The sequence below is a fragment of the Helicoverpa zea genome, chromosome 13 (assembly GCF_022581195.2).
Source record: "Helicoverpa zea isolate HzStark_Cry1AcR chromosome 13, ilHelZeax1.1, whole genome shotgun sequence".
Classification (NCBI taxonomy): domain Eukaryota; kingdom Metazoa; phylum Arthropoda; class Insecta; order Lepidoptera; family Noctuidae; genus Helicoverpa; species Helicoverpa zea.
In genome coordinates this window covers 7,839,299-7,851,545 of record NC_061464.1, presented here as the reverse complement: position 1 = coordinate 7,851,545, position 12,247 = coordinate 7,839,299, and the positions used below count along the sequence as shown (strand labels likewise).

Here is a 12,247-nt window from a genome sequence, read left to right as displayed (position 1 = left end):
TCATGCAATTCTGGACACCGTCTTCCCATGCACATCCAGTAATGAGCTATGCATTTGCAACGTGCACATCTTTCATATTTTACAGCCCACAGGTCACATTTAGAATTTACTCTCAAAGAATCTGAAAATAAAAATATCATCATCTGCCTCGCTTGTTCCCAACTATGTTGGGGTCTACTGCCTACCTGACCTCCTCAACCCTGGGCGACCCGATACCCTTTCTTTATATTCCGATAACTTTAGTCTTAACATATAATTTATCAATTGTTCTCTTCTCTTCTTAAGATGGAATATAGCGCTTAAAAAGCCTTTTAATTGATATATGACTCATAAATAGAGGTGGTGTACATTATCTTTCAGACATATTACTTATATATGGTAGTTTTCATTTGGCTAACGGTGAATATTTGCACAGACATAACCAAGTGGGCAAGATTATCCACCAGCAGCTTGCTCTGCAATACAACCTTGTAGACCTTGAGGTACTGTACTACAAGTATGCGCCCGACCCAGTTCTCGAAAAGAACCATATCACCTTGTACTGGGATCGATCTATCATCACTGACAGCACTATTGTAGCCAATAAGCCTGATATAGCGGTGGTAGATCGATTAGCGCGCCGTGCGATGATAGTCGATGTCGCCGTTCCGCATGACGAGAACCTCGTGAAAGCTGAGAAAGAGAAACAAATAAAATATCTCGACTTAGCGCACGAGGTTGTCGCCATGTGGATACGGCCGTTATTGTGCCGATTGTCGTTACGGCCAATGGTCTAATAGCCAAGAGCCTCGATCAACACCTCATGAGGCTCTCGTTAGGCAGCTGGATCAAGGGACTGATTCAGAAGGCAGTACTCCTTGATACGGCGCGTATTGTGAGGAGGTTTCTGTCTCTGGGACCCTAACCACAGGTACCTTGGACCCTGTGCCCGGTATCGGTGGCAACGTATATTTTGTATTTTTAAATGTTTTTTATTTTATGTTAAATATTTAAAAATGTAATTTATATGTTTAACAATAATTAAATGATAATTAGAGATATAATGTGTTGTTTGAAAATACAGCTTATAATTGATATTTATCAAGTATTTTTCTGTCTTTCCAAAACCAAATGTTTACACTTGTTTTTAAAATTGAATGCGTTTTTAATATTTTTAAAAGGTGGGGCAATATTATTCCATATTTTCGATGCTGCATATTTGAAGCTACCCATTATCCCTGTGTTCTGTGGTATAATAAGTTTATTTTTCAGTTTAGATCTAATATTTAAGTTATGCGCATCAGCGCACCAAAATGATGGACGTTTATCAGTGATAACCCTATGTATGAAACCTAATAAATGCACATGACGTCTTGATTCCATATTAAGCAATCCTTTTGCATTTATGATAGGAGCTATATGTGAGACCTTCTCGGTTCTCTGTAGCAAAACCGAATGCAAGCAATTTGAATATTTTTAAGCTATTGCATAGCTTCTATCGCAGGTCTTGAGCGCGGGGACCAAATCCAGAAATTCCGTAACGAAAAAACCTCACGCTCCCCACTCCGACGGGCACGGAGGTGTGGCTTGAAGGCCGTGCATCGTCTAACGTCGTGTCAGTTCGGCAGTCTTCGACACGACGCTGTGTGTCACACGTTTCGAAATTTCAATTATGTTTCGACATTTTTATGTTTTTTTTTTCATTTCGTTGTAAAATAAATAATTATAATTGCATAAGTTGATACAGAATCTATGCAATAGCTTTACCGCGGCAGTCCCCGAGTGCCACACGTATTTTTTTTTTGTCTTTTGAAGTATCCTAGTATACATTCACAACATCACAGCAATTGAATGATGAGAGCACCAATAAATCAGATAGTAGTTTCCTTACGTCTTCAGAGAGGAATTAACGAATAAAATGCATTCCGCACTAAGTTATTGAAATGGTCTGAAAAGCGGAGTTCATTGTCCATAAGCGGACCTAAGTTTTTAGTAATTCTTACCCTTTCGAGCTCCTCTCCGCTCACAAAAATTGGTTCGTATAGATTTTCAGCAGTATTTATTTGGTGTTTCGTGCCGATTATCATGCATTTGATTTTCGATGCTTTGAGTACCAGAGTGTTATTTTGAGACCAGTCGACGATTCCATCTAAATCTTTCGTGATATTTTCAATAGCATAATTTATTTCTGAAGGCATACATGATTTATATATTTGAGTATGGTCTGCATTTATATTATGTACCTCGGTGGACTTTACAGTATTGCAGGTTGCAGGGTCTTTGGTAAGTCGGCTTTGTGAAGTTTCTAAAACCTACAAAGTGATTAGGGCCCGACCTGGGAATCGAACCCGAGACTTCGTGCCGCGCTTGCGAAATTTAGACCAATGGAGCAGTAAATTCAACTATAAGTAGATTAGTATTGTGGAGGTATGAGAGCAGAAAGTAAAGCTCATCATACCTCGCAGTATAGGGAGGATCCTCCGACCGGACAGGAGTTTTGTCCGGTGGTCTACTGCCCGATCTATGTGTATTCATTGTGCGCGCGAACACTGCATGTGCGATGCAGGTTAGTTGCGTCTCCGAATGTGTAGACGGCGGTGTTGTGAGTTGTAGTAGTTTTTAGATTCTAAGTTGTAGATGGCGGTGTGAGTTCTAGTACCGCTACAGTATATAAAGATAGAGAAATGAAAAAATATTTTTATAAAAAATAAAACCAACTCCCAAAAACATTGAAAAGAAAAAAAAACTATTTTTAGGTGCACAGGCCTAGAATTCAGTGTCTTATAGATGTACTTAAGTTCATTTTGCTATTTAGCTATTTTTTAACTCTCCAAAAGAAAACCTCCCATTCAAGTCTGAATAATAACGCGCTTGAAATATTTTATTTTCATAAAACTTCTAAAAATTAAAACTTCTCTCCTGGATTTATGCATCAAAAATTCACCTGTTACTTAATATTCATTAGTTTTACCTACCTGGTATATTTCGGTAGTTGTTTGCGAATTTTATTAAATTGTCAGTAAAGTTGGATGCCCATATGTTTTCATCGTAGATAACCTCACTAACTGTAGCCTGAAATATTTTAGAAAACAATAGAAACATTGGTTCTTCATGTTTACGATTTGTCAATAATCAACAAAATGTAGGGTAGCTGTTGTAACTAAAAATATCAAGACGAGCAATACCTTAGTCTGCCCGTGACCATGGATGCTGTAAAGGATCCGAAACGTCGGGTTTAAATAATATTAATATAACCGCGATAACATCCGCAAAAGAAGTTTATTTAAATGTCTAATATTCGTGTAAGTAGCAAAAATCCACTATAAACCAAGCCAAAAATACTCGTTTTATTGTATGAGACCCTTAAAATTTAATTATAGTTATTTCGGTCAGTATTTGCTGTTAAAGCGGCAACAGAAGGACATCATATGAGATACAGTTTACTAGCAGGTGGAAGGACAAGTGGCGGAATCTAGTAATACCTACCTAGTTATATCGCTAGTATATATTTACTGTAGTGATCCATATCGCAGTCCGAGTCTAAAGTTTCGGAGCGGCCAAGACGTTAAACTGCGTCTGCGCCTGAGTCTTTGTTTCAGTTTCACTGCTGTGAGCATTTTTGCCATACAGAAAGGGGTTTTCTCTAGAATTCCTTCTCATTCCTTAACCAATGAAACCGTTGAAAACACATTCTGGTAACCATTGATTTTGAAACTACCACTTGTAATGCTTCTATAACTACCTATGTTATATATTAATGATGGCGTTTTAGTCGATCACCTGCCACAGCGGCTGTTCTCTTATAAGGAGGTCAGCCAGTTGCGCAGGACATATTATAGTGCACCAGCTTTGCGGATACACAAGGTCCACTCCCAATTATTTTACCTCATAGCCCGATAGCCTATATATAATTATCTTACAGTGGTAAAAAAATATAATTATCTTACACATATTATCAGGCACAGTACTCTCAACATGATTACCAAAAGACCGAACGTTTACTGGAACTTAATATTCTTACGATTGACGTTTTATATGGAACTGATTAAAAAGTTAAAAATTAATTGAAATACAATGTTGCTTGTCACATTATAATATCGTACTTTTGAAGGTGTTTATAATTTTTTTTTATGATTATTATTTTTATCGCATATTTCAGGAAGATTAGCGGTTTCTGTGTACTACTTTTCGTATTGTTAGACGGGAAACTGAGGGAAAGTTTTGAAAATCATTTTTTCACTTAAAACACTGTATTGGGTTATTGAATTAGAATCATTACACTGGACTTGGAATGAACTAGAGATTAGAGACAGAGGCTAAAATTAGGAATCTGGAAGATGACTGAATGAAAGAGAGAGATTGCCTAGCTAGTGGCAAAAGTTCTGATGAGGCACTTTTGTCACTAAGAGGGGTTACTTAAATGCGGATTTTTAAAGAGTTTGACAATTTAAGGAAGCTCTGACTTGTCATCGTGGTGTAGCAGTCGTGCGTATTGCACCTGCGCAACAGAGAAGCGAGTCGAACCCGTAACGTCCAGTGGCGAGGTGTAGCTATCAGGCGTCGTCCTAATTGGCAGCGATCGCGCGATGGCGCGATGCGATTTTCATCTCACGATCTCACTTGCGAGGTTCCGAGGTTCAAATAGGACACTCTGATGAAATCTGTATGTTTGAACTCATCGAACGACGAGAACGCATCGTATCATAGCACAATCGCTGCCAATTAGGACGACGCCTCAGGCATTGCAAGCTACTAAAATATCTATTTTTTTGTAGGTTTGCTACTGGAAATTATCCATGGAAAAATGATTGGGTAAGAATAATAAGGAATTGTAGAGGTCAAGAAGGTTAGGATTACCATACGATGTACTTATTTTATTTAGTATTTTCTTTTGTGATGTTAAGTGGCCTCACTTAAGTGTAAAGGTCAATTTTCAGTTTCATTTTCACCTGTATTGAAATTAAATCACCCAAACGCGCATTGTTTTCTTTTTCTAAAATCTAACTCCATATTTATTGCACGTACTTTTCCATTCTGATAAAACAAAAAACTGAATAAGTTTCAGTAGTCACCAATAGAATGAGGGTTTTCTAAAATGGCGTCCACGAGGTGGCAGCACTGGAGCGTCAGGTCCAGGTAACTGTCAAAGTGCTTATCTTTACTATAAAAACTGAACGATTATAGTGATTTTTTATTTTATAATTAAAGCACTGCATTATTGTTTTACAATTGCGGTTTAGTAGATAAAAAATTAAATCATTTTGTGTAAACAAATTCTAGTACATTACGTTATTTACCTTTCAACCTGCTTTTCCTTAGTACCAGCGACTTTTGCACCCCTCTTTCTGAGCTCAATTTTTAGTCCGGAATGTTTATTCTGACCGTAGTCCATAATAAAATCAATAACACTTCCAATATAACAGAATTCCAATAAGCAATAAGTTCGGACCTTACAATTCCATACTATTTGACAGCTGTTTGGACCAGACGCATACGTGGCGCCGCCCGGTGGCAGAAAAAGGAGAGAAAACCCTCATTATAGGTCTGTAATTTACATCACCATTCGGATATCAGATTGGAGGCTCACTGTCTTTTTATTAAATTTGTGTGTGTCAGAAACATAAACCATTTTCAGCCTAACATCCGTCACTCTGATGAAGTCTGATGCACACAATGACGCGAGAATTTTCCCCGTAACGCACACATTGACAGTATAAATGTTGCTTCACTTGCTAGCATCGCGGTGTGGAGTCCTTACTTTTTGTACAAGTCCGTGCACTAGAAATGAAAATAAAATAGCTATCCCGCAGTTATAATAAAGTAGCTATCTAAATTATATACTTCTTTCATGGGATATTGTGTCAAATGTTAGAATAAACTACCATACAATATTCTGGAACTGAATGACATGAGGTTTAGAACTCATATAAAAGCTACAAGATGCTTGGAAACATCCTGGTCCTGCTCTATTAAGGACATACTCATCATCCTCCGAGCCTTTTTCCCAATCATGTTGGGGTCGGCTTCCAGTCTAACCGGATTCAGCTGAGTACCAGTGCTTTACAAGAAGCGACTGCCTATCTGACCTCCTCAACCCAGTTACCCGGGCAACCCGATAAGGACATACTGACATCGAATTAATTACCAAATTAAAATTACACCAGGCATCACCTGCACGACGAGAGAGACCAACGTGGCAGTAGCAGAGGCTTTTAGAATAATGATAGAACAGATCTAAACAACTGTCAAACTTTAGTTCACGACCGGCATATTCGGCATGGGGCGACTGCCTTCTAGACATTCTGGTTTCCATATTTTTTGACATTTATGCCGCTTTGCATTAAGTATCTATCAGGGATGAGCAAAATATTTTGAGACCAGTTTCATAAGATTTATTGACGTTGATATTCACAAAGAAACCACAGCTTAGCCGTTCAAGTGGCTGATGACTTGTTTGACACACTCGGCATCTATGAAGCACATATTGTGGGACCCTGGATCGTTGCCGCCACAAAGACATATGCTGCAGGGCTGGTTCGGGTTGTGGATGAAGGTACCTTTGGGACATGCGGCATTCCCTGCAAAATGTAACGAGGCATCATTAATATAAAGATCAAGCAATCAATCATTTATTTATTTACGTACATTTCATCGTCATTATAATAAAAGTGTTTTTTTTCCTATTTTATTAAGTTAGATATCAGTATATCTTCAGAAAGCCCTGGGGCCGTATGTTCCATAACTTTGAAAATATTGGTAGAGCTTCAAATATTACTACTTATTAGTACTTTTTGCTTGAAATCGGGTTAAATTATAAAACGTGTCGACTTGGTGAAAACATAAAAGTGAATAATTTAAGTATCACCAACTGGACACGCATCAAAATCTTGACGTGTCGAGTTGACGACATGATAAATGTTAAAATTTTGAGTTTCACCAACTGAGCACATTCGTGGTGAGTTAAGTGTGTCGAGATGACGAACCAAAATATGGAAAAGAATGTTTTATCAAGGTACCTCCGCTAACTGGGGAATGTTTTTTTTTTCATCCCAACCCTAAAGATTGATATATGTATTGTTGGACAGGTATTTAAAATAAATAGGAGTTTACTCAAATTTTAATCATGTTTATGTTTTCGGAAATAATGTAAGGCTTATAATTATTTTGGGCTACTTCGCGCTGTTAAGATTTTTCTGAGTTTATGGGGATGGGATAGGTATAAGTTATTATCGGGAAACTACGGAATCCTACACTGAGCGTGGCCCGACACGCTCTTGGCGTGTATTTTCATTATACTGAAGTTTTACTTAATGTGATCTGAAATAAAGTATAAATTGATCATAAGAAATACTCGCAGCGTGAGTGCGATATCGTACAACACGTTTAATTAAATCTTTAATTGCAAACAAGTCTTTGTATGAGTAGATATCGCCTTTTTCCCAAAAAGTCTATAAATAGCTACATGTTGTGCATAATTAAATGTGATTTATATTACTTACGAGTTTTATATTGTATATCTACAAAGGAAAGGATAATGTTTATATTTATCAGAAAACGTACCCATGTATGTGTACACACACACAAGCACAACCTATATTTGTCATTATTTAGGGTGGAGTTTATTTATTATTAAGATATTGTAAAAAGTTTTTAGTAAATAAAAAGTATACATATAAAAAAAATATGATTCCGACATAAAAAAAATTAAGACTTAAAATAATAGGTGATTTTATAATGCCATGAGCATTAATTCATATAATGAGCAAGTACAAAATGTATTTTCTTTTTCCCGGATAGAGTAAAGTTTATAATTATTGTTAAAAATTAAGTTTTAAGGCTTAAGGATTTATTGGTTCTTATATAATGCTAAACTTAATAAATATGGAAACTTATAAATGCCGTATTTATTATTCATTTAAAACCAACATTTACGATTTTGTATATTACCGTGATTCATTGTGTAGGTACTACATGTCATTAAGTACCACCCCCCTCAGTACCAGTAGTTCTTTGTGTACCCCTAGTTGTACCACAGATTACTGAATAGTTACTACGTAACAGATACTTCACTCAGTAGAAAATTTCCAATACCTATTACGATAATTGCCTACTCCTTCGCGTTAACAACCACTGTATGCTAAAATGCGCCTAAATGCTCAAGCGTACAGCAGTGATTGCTTCGCACCGCGCGATTCCACAGTAATCGCAGGGCTGCCTCTTCGGTAAAATTAAATTAACATAACTTTTTATCTATGTTATTGAGAACTGTGAATATGTTCTGACTTTTATGTGGCAGTTAAAAATTTTATCATTTATAAAATATTTAACCAACTTAAAAAAAAGTAGGTGATCAGACATAGGTACAGGCCAAACTGAGAAGTTTGACTTGTATGGTTTGTAGGTATGTATGTTTGTGCGCGATAATCTCGCGTTTGGTTAAACAAATGTTAGGTGTTTATCCCTTCTTTTGCTCGATTTACACTCATCTACAGCACATAAGGCACCGCACGGCATCGTAATACGCGTACGAACGAACAGCACTATTAGAAGTCGGTTAAAAATTGAACGGCGGCGTGCGCGCGCTTCGCTTGCGAAAACCGCACTGAATTTGATCCGCCGGCGGACCGAGACCGCTCGGCTGGGCGGTAGGCACTTATAGCGCGCAAGTACATGGAGTGACGGAGGCCTGGTTGTACGCTAAGAACCATTTCTCTTGTTTATTATAAAACCTGTATAAATTAGGCAACTCATTAAATAGCCTATATTCTGAGATAAAAATATTTTCTTAAAGCGAGCGCGTTAGAGATCTTCAAACTTTTGGTGGTTCAATGGCTACCACTCCACCTTACATATTTTTTTCTCCTGTATTTGAAGCAAACTGAAAACTCAGTACCTACAAGCGAGTACTGGTGTAAGTCTTTCTATCGACTTTTTATGTATTTTTGGTGCTCTAACTCTTCCTAATAATGGCAAAACTTTGGAAAATTCCAATAATAATTATTTGTTATACAAGAGTGCAAAGTTGCTTTTTAACCGCGGGCTCAATTTTGATGACCGAGCAAGCGAAGGATTCTAAAATCATTAGAGTCCTGAGCGATAGCGAGGGAATCAAAAGAGCACAAGGTGAAAAATCTTTGCACTCGAGTGCAACACGTAACTTTTCATCCCACCTCATCGAGGAAATTACTAAATGCAAAAAAAAAAACAAAATGGCGCGCACATATGAGTATCAAAATAAAGAGAAGTACCTATTAAAGTTCATTTATTTGAAAACTCAATTTAAAAATGAAACGAGGTTAAAAATCTATGTAAAAACAATAATAAAAATTACTGAATGAATTGAATAATTATTTTAAGCAGTATTTTATTTGTTTAATATGTATTTGTTTGAAAAATCTTATCAAGATTGTCACAAATGGAGTATTGCCATAGACATAATATTAGTAAACAGGACTGCGCACCTTTACCCAAAAAACGAGCCGAGTGAAACAGTTAGTACCGAGGCCGTCTATCCCTTTCTAATAGGGTGACTATGAGATTAAGCTATGTGAGACAAAGGAGATGGCCAAAAAAACACCCAGAGTCGACAGAAACTTCATATGTACGATTGGATTCAGTATAATGTAAGGATTAAAAAAAGTATTTCATTTCATCTAAAAACCATGGGGTTCTCTTTTTATAACGTTTTTTCGATCATGATTTTAGTTCACAGAAAAGTTTACTTTTACTGTTTCATGTTCATTAGAAGTTGAATGCAGACTCGTAATTGGACCGTTTTGCATCGCTAAGTCATTTGTTACATTTGACAATGTCACATGGCGCGATTTTCAAAGACAATTTTTAAAAAGACGTTTCATAGCCAGTTGTGAAGGTTGCATATAACTGCGAAACCTCTCCAAGTAAGTAAGGTCGGTGCTTTCGTGTTTGGAGTTGTTAAATATAAGACCTTTTAATCACCATCATCATGGGGATATTACTTTTGGCTAGTAAAATCTTAGTGTACATAGATTTGTTTTTATGTTCCTTGATGTAAATGATCTTTAAAATCAATATAAATTCAACGACCTATTTTTGTGAAAATATGATATAGCTCCTATACCCCATGGATTTCAGGCTGGAGTTTTTGGCACCATCAAAGGTCTATCAAAATGAACCTATTGGTAAGCATTTCATTGCTGTCGATTCTGGGTTTTTTTACTTTGAAAATTTGGCCATCTCCTTTATGAAGCTATGTGAGACGAATTTGCTAATATTATTAAACACAGATTGGTATTGAAATTTTAACTTACGCAGTTTGTGACCTTAACATACTAATATAGGCTTTTAATAATTAGCGGGAATTAGCAGTATAAAAGCAGGGAGATTCGAAGTGAAGACTGTTTTGTTTTTGTATTTTTGATGCACATATAGACTGCTGAGCCATTTATGTCGCCTTTCTTCATTTTTTGGGAAGCTATAACAATAGTACAACAGTTTTAAAATCCATCACCCATATTTTGACTCATTACAAGAATTCATGGGCACCCTAGTTGTTTGATTTACGAAAATGTTATTATTAGCTAACCTGTGGAACGATATATTGCAACCACCATAGGATTCACTTTTACAAGTATAAACGCAACACTTTTTCACCATTTTAATAGTTTAAATTGATTTAATACAAAAAATATAAACAAAATTTTAAATGCTGATTACGCGCCAAGAATGTTCAGGGTTACCGCTAAAAAATAAAAAAAAAAAAACAAAATTAAATTAATTTATGTTGTTTATGTTTTAAGAATAAATTAATGCGATTGTTATTAATTTGTTGACTTACAATTGTTAAAATAAGATAAAAATATAAGTGATTCAATAGTATTTTATTTTTAGTTTTGTATAAAGATAAGTAGTTTAAGTTTGTATATATGTATAGTGTGCACATAAAAGTGATTCAATTGTTTTTTTGGGAAGACAAAACTGTTGATCATAACTTTTTTTATGCTGGCAAGGTTAGAAAGAGACTAACGGCCTCCGTTCTAACTATCCCTCTCGGCTCGGATTTGCCTCTGTGTATTATGCAACCAATTTAGTACCTTATTGTGTTGGAATAGAGTTCATTTTCGTAAATATATATTTTGAGCGTGCGCAATCTTGTTTAGTATATTACATCTATGAGTATTGCACACGATATTCTAAATTCAAATCACTTTGCCGCTCTAGAGGATAAAAACGGCTTTTGCGCTCAGATATCAAAGGGTAAAACTACTCTTTCCGAGATGGTGGGATGAAAAATATATTTCTCGCTTGCTTCGTTATAAACCTACATAACATTATCCTTTATAAAACTGGTATAGCCGATTTCGGCCACTGGAGATCAGCCAGCTGCTCAAGACATATTATAGTGCACAAGCAGCATTTGCGCTGACACAAGTGCACTCATTATTCCTTCACTCTCATAGCCCGATGGGACGGAAAATCCGACACGACCGGAGAGAGATCAGGTGCTGGGCCGACATTAACGTTCTCTCCGATGCACGGGTGAATCAATCACCAACTTCCAGACTACGGACTGCTTTTGTGAAGGTTCCTAAAATGCACAAAGCGATTTCGGCCCGGCCCGGGAATCGAACCCCGGACTTCAAGCACAGCAGTCTCGCTTGCGACCACTAGACCAACGAGGTAGTTCACAGCACTTGGCCTTAGGATATGATGAAATAAGTCGTTACGGTTGTGAGCAGCAGCAAGTCGGGTTGTCCAGTCTGCAGTACTGTCAGTGCAATGTGTCATAGTGCAGATCTTTCGGCCGTGCAGACATATGCAAGTGTTGCAAGCACCGCCGGAAGGGACTTCCTCATAATCAACGCAAGTCCCGAGTTGCCGCTCTGGACTCGCTACAGCACGTGAAGTTGACCCTCCTTGGAATTGTGCTGCGAAAATGACAAAATAACGTTAATGAAAAATTTTACTAAATTGTAGTCTCTAAATTCAAATTAAAATCAGCGGCAATAACTAACAAAGTCACTTTCGTTAGTAACGATTTAGTAATCAGTGCAAAGTCAAATAATTTATTTCATTTATTTTAGGCCTTCACAAGCACTTATGAACGTCAAAAAAAAATATAAATAAAGTTGATTCTAGTTGCCCATTCCAAAAGTAGCTTCCTATGGAGAAGAACGGGCAAGAAACTCCATGGTTACTCTTTTAAAAATAATAGGTATTACAGTTTGTATGTATTGATACATACTATAATAACATGCGAAGATCATGCAGAATCACAATAGACAAAGAA

At 36.7% G+C, this 12,247-nt stretch overlaps 1 long non-coding RNA gene across 1 annotated transcript; it reads right to left on the bottom strand.

Annotated features, from left to right (window-relative positions):
- Positions 1–6,354: 6,354 nt before the first annotated feature.
- Positions 6,355–11,819, bottom strand: LOC124635696. The gene is made up of 2 exons (XR_006985051.1): positions 11,685–11,819; positions 6,355–6,557 (listed from the first exon to the last, which is right to left on the bottom strand). It is a non-coding gene; the product is annotated as an uncharacterized LOC124635696 (long non-coding RNA).
- Positions 11,820–12,247: the final 428 nt, after the last annotated feature.